At 38.4% G+C, this 17,326-nt stretch overlaps 1 protein-coding gene across 11 annotated transcripts in view; it reads right to left on the bottom strand.

Annotated features, from left to right (window-relative positions):
• Nucleotides 1-17,326, bottom strand: part of ZFPM2 (zinc finger protein, FOG family member 2) — a 465,402-nt gene that overhangs the window by 277,546 nt on the left and 170,530 nt on the right. The gene's annotated exons all lie outside the window — the stretch shown is intronic.

The raw sequence follows: 17,326 nt of genomic DNA on the forward strand, positions 1-17,326 counted from the left end.
AACGCATTGATTGATTTTCAATGCATTCCTATGGGAAACCGTGCTTCGCAAGACGAAAAACTCGCAAGAAGAAAAAACTTGCGGAACGAATTAATTTCGTCTTGCGAGGCACCACTGTACCTTTATAGGCATGCAACTTAAACCAACCTTATTTTTTCTAAGCTATATCAAATAGAAACAACTGAAGTAAAATACAGTGGACGCTCGGGTTGCAAAGGTGATCCGTGTGGGATGCAAGTTTGCAACCCGCAGCGTTCGCAACCCACGTCTGCACCTCTGTGCACATGCGGGTTGCGATTCGGTGCTTCTGCACATGCGCAAAGCACAATTTAGTGCTTCTACGCATGCATGACTGAGAAAACCTGGAAGTAACCCGTTCCGGTACTTCCAGGTTTCGGCAGTCCGCAACCTGAAAAAACGCAACCTGAAGTGGACACAACATGAGGTATGATTGTATGAATGGCAGTTCTTATTTTCTGTGGTGGCCCCTCGTTTTTGGTATGCCAGCCTGGTACCTTCATTATATATATTTAGGGGCCAGGAGAGAACATTTCTCTTATCTCAGGCCTATGGCTAAATAAACAATCTATGGCCTTTTAAACTGTGGGAGGATATTGGCTTTTTTGCTATTGTTTTAAGTATTTTTGTGTTTTGCCTGTGCTCCTTAGATGAAGGGTGCTAAATAAATTAAACAATAAATAAATAAATAAATAGCAGGACCCTCACTGCCTTTCAGTGAAATAGGATTGCCCTCTAATCAGGGAATTCCATAGCCGTGGCGTCACCACTGAAAATATCCTGGGGGCCCATTTTTCATGCTATGCCAACTAATGGAACCATGTCTCCCCCAGACTGCAGAATTTGTTTCAGAAGGTACTGATGAAGGTTCTTTTTTAACTACTTGGATCCTGAGTTATTAGTGATTTGTGCAGTAGTACTGATATCTTGTATTCACATCATACCCTAAGGCCAGAATCCAACACTTTGGGTATTTTGGACCCAAAGGCCAGTACATATACTTGGGTATGAACAATATCAACGGCGGGATGGGGGGCAGGGATAAATATACACCATTTGCTTTCATGTCAAAAATATACTTATGAATTATCCTGTTTTATGTACTATACTACCTCTGTATTTAATAATCAGCTAAGTATTTCTAGTATCAAAGGTCTTATTTTATATTTGATAAGTAGATAGGGGACTTGAAATGAGAATCTCGGAATACTTTTGAAGACAGAACTAAAGGTAAATAATTCTGTCAATCATGACTTTAGTCTCTAAAAACAATGATAATCAGAGCCTTCAACTTATACACACAAAAACATTTCAGGAAAGCAGACAGGCAAGACTTGAAAGAAGAAATACAACACATTCCTCAAAAGGAGGTGGGGAATGATATAATGATATAATGGAATACCCCTTTTGTATCTGAGCCAACGGAATCTATCCTATTTGAAGGCTCCTTTTTCATTGTTATTTGCTACTACATAACAAGCGTATATCTGTACATTTTAATAAAAATAAACCACCAACCTGCTTACCCACATGGCAGTATGGATAATACACACGTACCCATAACTGGTCTACCCCATCACTGTATTATGTCAATGCCCAGGCATGGAAACAAAGAAACACTGAAACTGAGCTTGCACATTATTATTTTATATTCTAGAAAGGAATATGGTATATTTTAATGAAACTAAATTTACTATATAGTGACAAGTTGTAACCTTATATAGTGCACTTAGAGTGACATTTGCCCTCTACTTTGGGGATTCCTGTCAGTTATTCTGAGATCCCATTATTAGAATCACAAGCATTCCTAGAAATGTACACCTCCGGAAGAGCTCTTTGAAGCAGACAGGATGAGGTCAAAAAAGTGTACTTCATCTCAGTCTCCAGAGGCAAACTGATAAATCAAATTCCAAGTCCTATCAACTTTCAGGTCTACCCAAATGCCAAGTGCCTAGAACAATATCTTATGCTCTATCTAAGCTTATATATACACCCATTCTGAAGTGAATGCTGGAAGCTGAATCCTCTTCTCTCTCTGAACAAAGTAGCCACAAAGTAAGTAATAAAAAGAAGGGATTCCTATTATTATTATTATTATTATTATTATTATTATTATTATTATTATTATTTAATGCTGACACACATTTCAAGCCCATGTTATTCAGAACAGACCTTTCCAGTGTTGAGGCTCAGCATGGGCTCATTTTTACCAATTGACCATGAACCCTAATCATTGCTCCCTTCCTTTCCCATGATCCTAACATAACTGCAGTGAGGGCATTTGGTAGTATCTGGAACCTAACCAGGGTTCTTACTGTCCACCATTTGAATTTAAAGAGCTAACAGAGGTTTGGTCAGGGAAACCCTGTGATACTCCCAATCACAAGCAGGATGGAACTCCAACTTTTAAACAGGTTCAAGGTTAAAACTATTTCTTTGCTACTTATTATGAAAAAACTGTAAATCATTTTCTCAAGTCCTTTCTGAGTTTGCCTGACAGCAGTTAACAAGGATGGGGAGGATACAGAGGTGTTCCTGGACACAGCAAATCCACACAAACCTGATGTAATTGAGCTTAACAGCAAGGCAAAAGCTATTTTTTTCTGGCCAAGGAAAATGGGAGCTATTTAAAATGAACAAGTTCTTCCTGCAGCCACTCACTTTTAACATAAGTTGCATCAGGGGATCTGTAGGAAAGAAACATTTTTATTAATTTTTTCCTTATCTGAGAGAAGAATGTTGATTTTTTTCATTTACGTTCCTTGCCTGCAGGTAGCAGACCAGAGAATCATATAGTAGAAATTTTTTTCCTTTTGATTAATTTCATTCCATGTGTTATGTTATTTTTATATATAATTGATTTCAGGTTTTGCTCATAGCTGTACATCTTTTTTATATCTCTACCTACTGCCTTCGTTCAATCAAGAAAGTTGAAGGAAATTACCTGAATTTTGTTAAGTTTATTAAAAAAAGAGCTCTGTGAATATTTAAATTGAGTTTTGAAATGCTAATACAAGAAAGATATTAGAGAATTTTAATGGTGGGTTCCATTTGACCCACAGACTATTGAAGAAAGGGTCAAATTTTATTCAAATTATTTCTTTACAGTAAAAAATAATATATGAACCCTTTGATTTTATAAAAGTGGATTAACATTCATCCTTGCTCAATCTTTTGGCACTTTGGTACATGACAGAATTAACTAGGGTTGTGTATAAAGTTTTCAAAAGCCTTTAGATGTTTGAGTAGTTTAGAACTTTACTTTCAATAATATCTCTTCCACTTGTCTCTTTTGAATAATACTAAAAGATCTCAAATAAACTTCTATCTGCTGCTGTTTTTCCCCCTAGAGCCTGTGCCAGATGAAGCTAGGTTCACTCACAGAAAGCTATTGTAATGAAAAGAAACAGTATGTAAGAATAGTTCTGAAATACAGGGGTCAGGATGTGTTCTTCATTGGGTCACTTATAAATCTCTTATTCTATTTATGATTTGTAAAAAAACATCATATTGGTGTTCAAAAACAGACTTTGCAGGTAATATATTTGCAGGGAAAACATTTTGCGTGCTGGCTTGTTTGTTTTTCTTCCAAGAAACGTGACTCAATAGAGCAGAGCCAGACCAAGGAAAGCAAACATGGCACACTGCAGATATGTCTGGACTACAGTTTCCATCATTGTTGTCCACTGGCCATGCAGGCTGGAAGTTGTAGTCCAGCAACATCTGCTGGGCACTTTGCTTCCTATCTCTGACCCAGACACAGAGAGAAGTTAATTGTATGCTGGAGCAGGGGTGGCTAATATGTGGCCCTCCAGATGTTGCCGGACTACAACCTTCGTAATTATTGACTATTGGCCATGCTGCCTGTCCTACATACCCCCTGTTCAGAAAGGTAAACAGCCGATAGTTAATTCTTTATTGACAAAAGTACACACAGCAGTTCCTAAGATGCATCAGATACACACACAAACACTCACTTCTAGCGTCTACTTAAGCTGGCATTAACTTTTCCAAGTTCATGCCTGGCGGAGCAGCTGAAGCAACATTGGAACCATGCCTCCATCCTCCAGACTTATGTACCTTCATTTGATGAAGTGCACATGCACAACCTGAGGCTTCTCCTGCACTTCCCTCTTCAAATCTCTAGCTCTAGGAGACAGAGGGACAAGGGAATGTGGGGGTTTGAATGCCCCGCCCCTTGCCTGAACAGCCGTTTCCTCCGCTTCTGACATTTCCTGCGCCCCCACCTCCATTTCTGACTGCTCAGACCCTTCCCCTACCCACCCACCCCAAACTCCTGCCCCACGGGTGGCACCAAACTCCTTAAATCATGGGCCTCATGTCCTGGGCCAGCCTTCGACCCCCCCCCAACCTCTGTAAGACACTCGTCAAAGCCCCACCAGTCCCTGTTATTGCTGGAGCCTGATGAGAGATGGAGTTCAGTTTTGGTGAGAGAAATTAACTGGTGGGAGTTGTGGGGGCAGGGAAGGACATGGATGATTAAGAACCTTAAGATGCACAAGAAGGGAAGGATGAAGCAGGAAATGGATATGAGAAGAGAATACTATAATGTAAAAGAAAAGCACTACAAGAGTGATTTTAAAAAAAGTTGTGAATAAAATGGAAGTCCCAAAGAAAAGGAGAGGTAAGATGAACTAAGCAGAAAAGGGAGAGTCAGCATTTACTTGAAAAAGTGGGAAGTCTATCTGTCTATCTATCTATCTATCTATCTATCTATCTATCATCTATCATCTGTTTAAAAAATCGTGAAAGGAAGCTAATCCATGTTAAGAAATATTGTTTGGTAACCTTTACATATTCCCTTTGTCTATTTTAGAAAAGTAATACTAAATTTTTCAAGAGGCTTCCAATTGATACATGGTCAGGGGAAAAGTAAAAAAAAATGATCCATTTATCAACAAGCAATATACACTGTAAGTACTAGTATTATGAACTTGTATTATGTAGTCATCTCCCATTCCAACCTGTTACAGGAAATAAAAATAGGATGCACATTAAGAACTTTGACGCCCCTAATGATGTTGCTCAAGAGAATTTACTGGCCAGCATATGTGCAACAAGCACATTCAAGATCAAAGAAAATGAAAGCTGAGTGGGGTAGGACATGGAGGGAGCTTGCCCTTCTCAGGAAGATGTCAAATCTGAGCCCCTCTGCAATACCACTTTGGAACTGGTGCAGTTTAAAAAAAAAGAGGAGGGAAATACCACCCTTCTGTCTTGATGGGCAGATTAGTAAAGCATTGCTCTCCTGCCTTCCTGGCCCCCTTGCAGAATTGCTTTCAAAGCCTTTAAACACACTCTTCACACTTAGATAACAAGGTTTGTTTACAAACATGTTGCAAAGCAATTTAAAAAATGCTATACCAAAAACACCTAGTTACATTCTGAGTAATTTCCAAGTATTTTATCCATGCATATTTTGCTCATCATACATTTGCACTGAATTCTTGACTCCACGCATACTTAAGATCATGTTATTGTTTACATGGCAATCTAACCTGAGATGAAATTTTCCTATCATAAAAGCTCCAATTAACCATGGGCTCTTTTCTTTGCTCTCAATTTGCATCAGTCACTGTGATTAACCCCTCGAAGACACAAACAAATCAGCAACCAAAACAAGCCTGTCGTTTTTTATAGAAAAAAAATTGAGACAAGTGATTACATAGATCCAACAAAAGAGGCATATAGCTGTCTGCAATGTAAATAATTTGACTTTTAAAGTCTACTAGTCAGACAACTTAGTATTGACACTGTATATTATAATATTGCACTGGGAATGATGCTTTTTAACGTGTCCATAAATGGTCTGAAGTTAGGGATAAGCTGTGAAGTGGCCAGGTTTGCTACTTACATCAAATTATTCATGGTAGAAAAAACAAAACAAAAAGAGATTACAAAGAGCTTCAAAAGATGGGATATAAATGGGTGAACAGGCAATCAAATGGCAAATGTACTGCATTATAGACATCAAATGGCAAATGTACTGCATTATAGACATTTGGGCAAAAACAAAAACCCTAGATAAAGTCTGAACTCACAGTGACAAGTCAGGAAAGAGATCTCAAAATCATGATGGACAGCTCCACTACGAAGATGTTGATCAAGTATGCAGTAGTTATGAAAAAAGTATGCCAGGGATCATTAGGAAAGGGATCAAAAATAAAGCTGTTAGTGTTGTTGTGCCTACCTGTGGTGCAATCATACCTAGAATACTATGTACAGTTCTGCCTGCTGCAGGTGAGAGTCAAACTAAATATTACATTAGCTAGGTAGCTGTACCCTTTAAGTGCCTTCCACATAAAGGCACTGCTCTGTAGATAACACATTGCAGTTTGACCCTAAAAAAGGATACTGTTGAGCTGGAAAAGGTGCAGAAAAGAGCAACTAAAATTATTAAGGGGCTGGAAATCAATGCTATTAACCTAAGTAAGTATGTAGTGACAGGCACTTTACTAGTATATATTGACATATGGGGACCCATGAAAAATGTTAACAGAAGAGGGAGAGAGAAAAGGGTTGGGTCAAATATATTATCCGTACACACACACCTCACTCAATGAAGCAAGTTCTAGAGACTGAAACCACTTCAGCCACCCCATGTTCCAGATGCAGTAGGGAATAGTTTCCACTGTAAGTAGCAATGCCCTTTTTATTGTACACACAAAGTCATAACTATTTTGTTTACTATTTATAGGACTCAGGAGTCAAAAACATATTTACAGATCTGTTTACTTAATCTGGTAGGTATCACAAAAATTTGTATTGGAAGTTCACTATAATGTTTTTGCTAAGTTTTGCTTTGTATCACATCAAATAACTTTCCTATCCTGCCTGTTTATATTCCTCATATATTTACAGACAACTTATTGTATTCCCTTTAATAGCTAATTTATCAAATTGCACACTTCAGTGACTATCTCATCTGTCCTCAATAGTCAATTACAGAAGCTTTTCAATCTTTTTGTTGTTCTACTCTCGAAATTTTTTCGAATTCCTTAGTACTGATGTGCTTCCTTTATTCAGATTTATTTATTTTATTCTAGATGTATACTTGGCAAAGAATTTCTCTCCATCCTGTGTTGCAATCATTTTAACAATTGTTTATATGTACACACTTATTTTACAATTATAGTCCAAGAGTGTAAAGCAGCAAACAGAACAGCTACTGGAATTCTGTGTATCTTAGCAGAGAACATGTACCAATAATGTTTTTTTGTGTTGCACCCCACTGCTGCAATCCGTTCTGCTTTCCTGAAACTCAATCCACAGGTGGAGGTGCTCCGCCCGGAATCATTTCAATGACTTCATTCTATCTATACTTTTCCTTTGTGTACACATATCTACTTGTATGAGGAAGCCAAAGCTCAATATGCTTTGTGGTCCCAGGTTCAATCCTTGATATCCTAAGAGGATCAGGTAGTAGGTGACCCAAAATACTCTTGTCTGAGACCCTAAAGAGCCATTGTCAGTCAGAACAGATAATACTGAGAAAGATGGAAAAATAGACAGATTTTGTATAAGACAAGTTTTTGCAGTAAATTTATAGAGTGCCACCTATGTGCACAAGGGTTGTGTGTCTGCATTTCAGAGGATAAAATGAGCTTGACAAGTGCACAATATTTTAGTACCTCAAAGCAGTGTGCAGAATAAAAAGAGGTTCACAATTTTGCAAATGGAAAAAGAAACCCTATGGAAAACCATCTAGGAGGCAAATTAGCAATTGACAGAAACATTACCCATTGTAAGTGTGTAAGAAAGCCAACACCATCCTGGAGAGCTGTTAAAACACTGACATTTTTTAAGACTGCTCTTAATAGGATAGAAGGGAGTTAAAATTAAAGTGTAAAATATTATAATAATATATTATAGTAGTAATAATAATGGTCAGCCATTGTTAGTAATACAGACGAAACATAAAAAATGGCTTGCGGCCCTGCTTGTCACAGGCAATATAACATGATTGTCCCATACAGTAATAGAAATTCTTTTGAAAATAATTAGATTTCCAAGATGGACATTTTTATAGAAGTGACATTGCTATTAAAAAAATGAGCGTAAAACTCTATAGACCGCGATATTACAAAATGTCACCATGCATTATAATAACATGTGGGTACTACTGCAAGGATATATGGAAAACGGAAGGATGTTGGTTGGGGAACAGAGTTATTCTACAAGAGATACAAGGGATACGAATCTGAAGACATAAGAAATGCAATAGTAATATCTGGAAGGTCTGCATACACTCCTGAAAGTCATCTTTATTGTCTTTTTTTCCTCCTTTACAAATATTCCATTCCTATCCCTCTTACTCTTTTATCATTAGTGGCACACAAGCCATTAAATACAAGTTTAGTATTTTCTCTTACATAATGTATGATTTCTTTGTTAAATTAAAGTGAGCATCAATATTTACAGATTACTATCAGTAAAAATAGCACAAGAAATTGTAATAATGTCACTAGCATAATACTTAATTGCTGTGTAATTATTTAGGACAAGATCGTTGGAATATTTCCTTTAAAGTATCTGTGCATGTTCCCGCTTGATGTCCCAGCAAAGGAACACTCGAGAAAGGATTTATTCTCATCATCAGAATCCAGACTTTGGTGGAAAAATTAGTAAACAGCTATTCCGTTGCCAAACCATACACTCAGATGTTCTTCCAGCTTCTGTTGGCATGCAATGTGGATTTTTAGGGTGCAATTCAAGATAGTTTTGACTTCACTGGATACTTATCCCCAACTCCCAATCCCGGTCAAAAAAAAACCCCCAAAACAGCCTTCATAGATATGTTTGCTTTGCTGTTTGTGAGCCCAAAGTTTCAAAAGTCTGGATCAGGCAACAAGGACAGAGCTCCTACTCACCTTTCTCTGACTTCTAAGAGACTCCTGGTTCCTGTATGCATACAAATGTTTAACAAAACAAATGTGTGCCTATAGGAACATGTGTACATGTTTCCAGGTAAAGAAATATTACAAATTAAGAGCTAATATTCAGGGAATTTCTCATCACAAATTGGAGCCTGAGGAAAGGTCACCAGTTTGGACTGAGAGAAATCATATAACTGGCTGCAGCGAAAAAGGTTTTAAACAATGGCTAACTTCAGTATGCTCCATATAGCTCTTTTCATTAGATGTACACATATACCATCTGAAAGCCTCTCAAAACGGCTTTGAGTGTTCTTAGGCATCTGGTTACTTTTGCTTGCATCTTTTGAAAACAGTAAGGCAAGGAGAAGGAAGAAAATACCACTTTCTGGATGGTGACATAGAGGAGCATTGCCCCACCAACCACATTAGCTGTGGGAGACATGAGACAGAAGTAGAGGCAGGAGGAAACTGACGTAAACACCACTCAGGTTCACAGCTGCTGATTGACTGAGTATTCAGAGTGGGCTGGAGGAAGACTACAAGGATGACAGTGGATCTTTGAAGGGAGTTATTGAAACTTCCAAGGAATAACAAAAACTCTGATCCTAGTTGGAGCATTACCAAGCATGTCAAGCATCTGTTTCAATTCTAGCCAGAAAGAAGACAGGAACTTGAGAAAGGTTTAAGGATTAATGTCCATCCAAACCCTTTGAAATGCAATAAAAAAAACTAAAGTGGTGCTAATATAGGTGTTAGGAAATGCATGTGTTGTTTACATTGAAAAATATATCTTTCAGAAACCAGAAAAGCATAATACAGCCCTCATACTTTACGCCAAAAAATAGGAAACACAAATGAAAAAGGATTTTCTTTTGGTCTTTCTTCATGGTGAAGTAGTACCTAGCAGAACACTTAAAAGTAGAACTTAAACTAGTGTCTTCCTAGGCCATCCAAAAGGGAATATGGACCTTTAGTGATTTTCAAATATCAGAGCAAGTTTATATGCAGCCATGCTACCGGTGGCTTTCCATGAGCTGGAGCACAGATGAAGGAATTCATGCAAAGAGTCACCTCATCCCTGGAAAGCATTAGGTTGCTTGTTAATAACACTTTATTTGATATTCTCTTTAATTGCACATTTGCTGGACCTTATTGGCTATCCAGCAAGGCAGTGCAGGGTGCTGCTCACAGACAGGGTATTGTCTTCTGGGTATGTGAGGGTGTACTTAAAGTATACAGAAAAATAGTAGTTTTGGAGAACTGTCCCTGATACCACACACAGGTGAGAAACAAGATACTGAAAATACAGCATTGGGAAGAATGTTTTTTGTTTCTAAAGTATCACATGGAAATGCCTTGATGAAGTTTCTCCATCAGCAAAGGCAGGTGAGAAGAATAGTTCACCTTCCATGCTATACTACTCAGGTTTGGGGCTGACTGACAGCTTCTTGTGCAATCAGCCTGAAAAGCTACCAGCCTGGAAAGCTATCCCACAGTGCTGCTACTTTACTACACCAATATGCCAACACAAACCTACACTAGAAATAGTAGAGATGGTGTTATTTTTTAAGCCTGGTGATGCTATATCAATTAATATGACTGGCTCTTCCATCCTTCTTACCTCTCCCCTCCAAAGAAAAAATGGTTTTGTATTTTCTGTGGATAGCAGCAATATGGTTTCAAAATGGATGGGGGACCGTGTGTTGAGATTCCAGCATTGCAGGGAGTTGGACTAGCTGACCTCAGAGCAATGTCCAACTCTACAATTCCATGATTCAGGGATGGGCGTGTCTGTGATAAGAACTCTGCACACTCTTGTATTTCATTATTACTTGGTTTAGAAAATACAAATTACTGTATTTGCCTTAAGGTTTTGTTGTGCAGCCAGCACATTTGGATGTGGTGTTTTGGGTTCATACAGTGCCTACCCTTCAGTGGCTCAAGCAACTGGATAATCTACAGGCAGATCAGAGCATTTTGTGTTGATATTTTAGTATTGTTGTTATGGCTTATAGCCAAACAAATAAGTGCTTAGGATAAAAGACAACATTTGCAACAGCCACTATATTACCATGCTTGTCTATTGCACAGAACTAATCTGGCAATGACTCAGCAACTGGAACCCTAAAGGCTTTTTCATCCACAACAGGACAGCTACACTGGCATTATCCAACACATATATTAAGAAGCAACCTTTTAGAGAGAAATTACAGCTGACGAGCAGCACAGCAGCACAGCCATATCCCACAAGCACAGGATGTTGAAATTACACTCTTGTACGCAACTGATTTATAGTCCAAATATCAGATGTCAGTATGGCATGTACCCATTGGGAGCATGGATGGTAGATGTGAACAGTGGGATGGGGCAGTAATAAGCCAGTTTTAAGCATAGTCTGTGAAGAGAGGTAGCCATGGAGCGATATCCAGATGGTTTCATCTGGTTTAGACAGACCACAAGTGACATGAGTATATAAAGGCAGACAAGGTAATCAACATTTCAACTCTGTGAACTGTGCATTCTATTACATTCTAATTAGGATTGTCCTACAAATCTACTAAATCACACCATCTGAACTATCAATGTTTTTGTTTTGACCTGAAAATGGAGCATAGTGGACTACAGTCCTGATGTATATTCAAGATTCTGGCAGTAATGCACCCAACCACCTACTCATTGAATCTTTGTCCATCCCTGGCTTATTAAAGCTAGTCAAAGTGGTGTGACTGAAAGGGTCATAGGTGTGGTAAACATATATTGGCATGGGTGGTTGCCTGCTGCCCATAAAATGGAGATCGTGTGCAAACTTTAAAAAAGCCCACCCAATACCCAATGGCATGTAACAACTTGTGACTAGTTGTCAACACCCCTTTACTGGCATCAATGGTGGAGAGGGTGATTGTGGTGCAAATGCAAGTATTCCTGGATAAGACTTATTAACTAGATCCACTACAATCTAGGTTCAAATCAGGGGTTGATCGCCCTGATATATGAATTTTATCGTGATACAGGGTGTGTGTGACCCTGCAGGTTCTGCTTGATCTCAGTAGCTTTTGATACTATTAACGATAGTATTTTCTTGCACTGGCTCAGTGGGATGGGCATTGGAGGCACAGTATTACAGATGTTCCATTCTTACCTTCAGAGTCATCCATAGTTCCAGTTACAGATAGGTAGCCGTGTTGGTCTGCCATGGTCAAAACAAAATAAAAAAATTCCTTCCAGTAGCACCTTAAAGACCAACTGAGTTAGTTCTAGGTATGAGCTTTTCGTGTGCACTTCTGTGTGCATGCACACGAAAGCTCATACCTAGAACTAACTCAGTTGGTCTTTAAGGTGCTACTGGAAGGAATTTTTTTATTTTGTTCAGAGTCATGCTCAGCAGCACTGAGTGAGTGCTTCTTGCTCCCTCAATGCTTTTGCTATGGAACTCAGCAAAGTACTATTCTCTCTCAAGTGCTACTTTACATCTATATGAAATGCCTGCAGAGGTTATTAGTTTTGCGGCAAGGTGTCATCAGTACACTGATGACACACAGGTCTATTTATCCATAGCAAGTGAATCAAAAGAGGGTGTGAAAGCTCTGGAATGGTGTCTGAATGCAGTAGTGGATTGGATGAGGGCCAGTAAACTGTGCCTGAATCCTGAGAAGACTGAGGTTATTTGGGTGGGTGATTCCTACTCCTGGGAAACTGGGAAATTACCTGTTTTGGACAGGGTCATACTCCCTCTGAAGAAGATATACAGCTTGGAACAACTCCTAGATACATCTATCTCTCTCCGTCAAGTGTCCTCTGTGGCAAGGAGTGCTTTTGACCCGCTTGATCTAGTTTGCCAGCTACAGCTGTTCTAGGTATATTCTGACAGCTGCAGACCACAAATTGGTAACCTAAAGGCCAGATTTCATACTATATATGGGGCTGCCCTTGGCCCTGGTCAGAAGCTCCAGGTGATGCAGAATGCAGTGGCTAGTCTACTGATGTGAGTACATACTGTCCAACATGTGACACCAGTTTTAAACATCTGCACTGGCTGCCCATCTATTACCAAGCCAGGGTCAAGGTTATTGTATTAATTGGCAAAGCCCACAATAACTTAGGTCCAGGGTATCCTGAAGACTGGCAGAACCTTTATCTCCCAGCTTGATCACTGTGATCACCTGTAGGAGCATTGCTGGTTATCCCCCAAGTTGGTGAGGCTCATATGATAGCAACAAGAAACCAACCAGCCCAGTCCTGTAGAAAGTTCTGCCAGCAGAGATTCAGCAGGTGCCTTCTGTTTTAATTTTTAAATGCCTGCAGAAACCTTATGCAGACAATTAAGAAAACTTATCAGTAATAGTTGATTATTTCTGATGTTAAATTAAGTTTGTTTATGAATATTGTTTTTGTAAATCACTCTGATATTTATGTAACATAGACGTATATAAATATTTTTATTATAATTATTGTAAAATTATTGTAAAATTATTTAACATTTTAAAGAAGCAAAATCTAGATGTTAACAAAATGCTAACAGACACTGAACTCTGAAAAGATAACTAGTCCAAGTACTGTACAGTACTGCATAGCTACTGCAGTTTATCCAAGTAGAGAGAGCATATAGTTCAGCAATTCTAAGATCATCTGGCTTATCCTGATATTCAAACAGGAATGTGCCAGGGCTGCCAGAGAGGATCCCAGCCACTCAAGATACTGTAGCCACCAAAATAGAAACATTCTTCCAGGAAGACCAGCAGCTATCACCTTTTTAATCCAATATGTAGCTTGCCTATCATGGTTCAGTAATTAACAATCACTTCTAGCGTTTTTGTCCTCACCTTGAATATTATCTCTGAATCATACAAATATTCTAAATGTATTTAAAGTCTTTCTTGTTAACAGGGTGCCTGCCAATGAAAGCATTATACAGTGGTAACATGATGGTATATATGTCAACCGACAAAGAAAATAAACTTGGTTGGTTGGTTGGTTGGTTGGTTGTTGTGGTTGTTTTTAACAAAGGACCATCACAAAAAAAAATGACTGATACTGCATACAATTAGCACAAAGATGAAACACACAGAAGCAAAGTGCAGTTATTCCAGGTTTGATAAAAATCGATTTAGTGACCAAAAATGGATTCCTTTATTTAAAAGACAGGACTTCTCAGCTTAAGAATGGTAAATGGTAAATGACACAATGTCATCTACCGTATTCATTACTGTGGGTTTAGTTGCTAGTCACATATTCTCATTTGCAAGTAATTACAGGTGCTAGGATACAAGTAAAGCTATCCTGTATCTCACGAGGATCATCTATTGAGCCCATACGGATGAATGATCTTGTACTCCTCTTGTATGTTCCTCCAGTTCTACCTGAACATGAACTCTGCAATGTCTTCAGTTTTAATCTTATGAATATTTGTGACTACCCACTAAGGGTTGTTGTAAATGTCTTCACAGGGTGCACAATTGGAGAGAGGAGGGTAGCATTTTGTATTTTGGGGGCTGGTGCTGCAAATAATCCAGCTGATTCAGGTAGTCCAAGGAAAGTTGTTTACCTTAGTTGGGAAGCAGGGTGAGCAGCCTCCTATTCCTGCAGCTTGTGTGTGTGGTATACTTCTCAAACATGCAAGAGCAAAAGCTCTGCTGCCAGCCACCATTTCCCGGCTCCAGAAAGACATTTACATAGAGTACATTTCTAATGCTGTACTTGAGATGTATTATGATGATTTATGAATAAAGCATCTGACTGGGAGAAGGTATATGGTGACTGCCAGGCCGGCAGGAAGCCACGCACGTACGCACATATTCTTAAGAGTGTTTGATCTTGCTGGCTGGCAAAGTTCACAGACACACACATACACAAGGAAAGGAGGAAATAAAGCTGTTGTTAACTTGTAAAGCTACATTACTTAAGTAGACAACCTACTCCCCAGCCCCGCCCCGCCCCATTCCATCAAATTGAGCTTTAGTAGGGATGATTTCCATGGGTTTTTTGATGTTGTACATTGCAGAATCAGTTTCAAAGCCAAATCACTATCTTCTTCAGGTGATATCATATTTCTCCCCCCTGAATCAGTTCAATTAATTTCACCTCCAAAAATGAGGGTGCTACAGGGGAGGGTCAGATTTCTCCCACCTCAATTTGTAAGAGAGGAGAAACGATTCAGTATCAATCAAACAGCATCCCAGAAGTAAAACAAAAAGCCCTTTCTCCAGTAACTTCCAACCCTTGTTTTTGGAAAGTTTTGGACACTTAGCATTCAATAAATTTATATGCTTTGTACCCTCGGATGAGAGCAAAACAAAAATATAATTCTTTATTACGTAAGTGAACATGATTCTGCACAGTAAATGGCATGTAGTTCCAAGACCACAGGTTATAGATTCTGTTCCTAGGCTATATACAGGCTTTATTTAGCTCAGATCATTATAGTTGTAGTGTGGGGTGCACCTTGGTAATATGGTGTCCTTTGTGAGGCCAAAATTTGATGCCCCCACAGCTAGCCCTCGTGTGCAGGGGAACTGCTCTTACTGCCCTAAATCTGCCTCTGTTATAGCAGCCTGCTGGTTGTTCCAGAAGTACATGGACATTGGAGTAGCACAACAAACAGGCTATTATACATTGTTTCTCTGATCTTCTCACAATAATTCCCTAACAGTGTAACTAAGAACGTAAATGTACAACTATTTTCACTGCCTTAATTTGCATCTTCTCCCTTTTGCTTATTTTCTATTTCCTTCTCTTTAGCTGAATGTGATCCACTGCTTTTTAATTCTTTAATTTTACAAAGAATAATGGTATGCTGTGCAAATTAATTGTGTTGGGTATTGCACACACACACACACACACACACACACACCCTGCAGAATTTCAATAACTAACACACGGAAATAAATTTACATACAAAAATATATCAACACATCCCAAACATCTTTAAAACACTGATATTAGTGTTTTTAACCAGTAACAGTTGACTGTACCCCACCATCTACACACAATGTAGGGCACTTAAGATGAAGGATAGATTTTACTTTCTTGCCAGAAATATGGAACACTTGGCTCAGTTTAGGCAGTAATATCACAAATTATCCACAGTGAGCACAGATCACTAACCCAACCCTTCTTTCAGATTTTTATTAGAAGCAGAGTAATTGATCCTGACAGAAGAAGGAAGGAATTCTCACAACCATTAAAAAAGAATCCTACCAACAATAGGGATGAATTTTATTTTTAATAGATTATGTAACCTTTCAGCATGGCAGACTAACTTTTACAACAATGCTAAATATAAAGGTTTAATATCACTTAACTATAACAAATGGATTTGCAATACTTAATCATTCAGGTATATATACTAAAAGACAAATGTTCCATTAAACCATCTTCCTTTTTACCCACCACCCACCTCCCGTCTTCATATTTGGAATATAGCATGCTTAATGTCCTTGAATGTCTAGGAAATGTGTGTTAAATGTGGGGTTTGCAATGCAAGTGGCATTAATTAATTTTTAATTATGCCTTAAAGTACTATTGATTGTATTTTCAACAACAGGCAGTAATATTTAAGTTTAGATTCATGCTGAAATATAAAACTCATTTTTCTAATATTCAGGCAAACAGGAAGGACATGAGAACATTGTTTTTAATTGAAGGATTAAAAAGATTTACATATTTAAAAAGCAGATGTTTAAAGAACTCGCGTCAATTTTAACATTTATACACCTTTTATCAAGTTGCACTGTTAAGTCTTTCCACTTCCCAAAATAGATGTGGTCCATATTATTTAAATATATGTGTACATTTGTATGTGTGCAGCAATGTGTTATAGTTACATTTTCCAAAATGTATTTGTAGTTGCTTTAAAAATAGGGCGGGCTTTCTAGGCAACACCCTTGACCCTACTCCCCAATCAAAAACTGTCCCTAAACTTTACACAGCCTCCACCATCCTGGCTTCTACAGTGACAGTAAAACATAATGGTAGCACAGATTTTCGCTCAACTTCCGATTCTATCTAGCTCAAGGGCAATTTTCTTACCAGTAGTATGCTAAGCTATACAGTTCAAGGGAAGAGGTTAAGTAGCACAGACTCAGATTGCACTTTCAAAACATTTATAATAAACTGCACTATCTAAAAGGGATCAAGTATATAGACTGCCTTCTTTGGGCTCTTCTATCTCTTAGGAAGATCACAATGAGCATTAATGATATATTCACAATAATATAGAAAAGAGTACACAACAGGTTAAAAGTAAATGAGCTCTGAGTACACAGCATACATTTAAAACACACAACCCCAAAGAATCCTGGGTACTGTAATTTATCTCTCACAGAGCTACAATTCCCAGCACCCTAGAGTTTATGCATACGCAGCAACATCATATCTTTGTCTTAATTGCAACCAAATAAAGAAGACATCAGGGC

The sequence above is a fragment of the Podarcis erhardii genome (assembly GCF_964252035.2).
Source record: "Podarcis erhardii genome assembly, chromosome: 8".
Classification (NCBI taxonomy): Eukaryota; Metazoa; Chordata; class Lepidosauria; order Squamata; family Lacertidae; genus Podarcis; species Podarcis erhardii.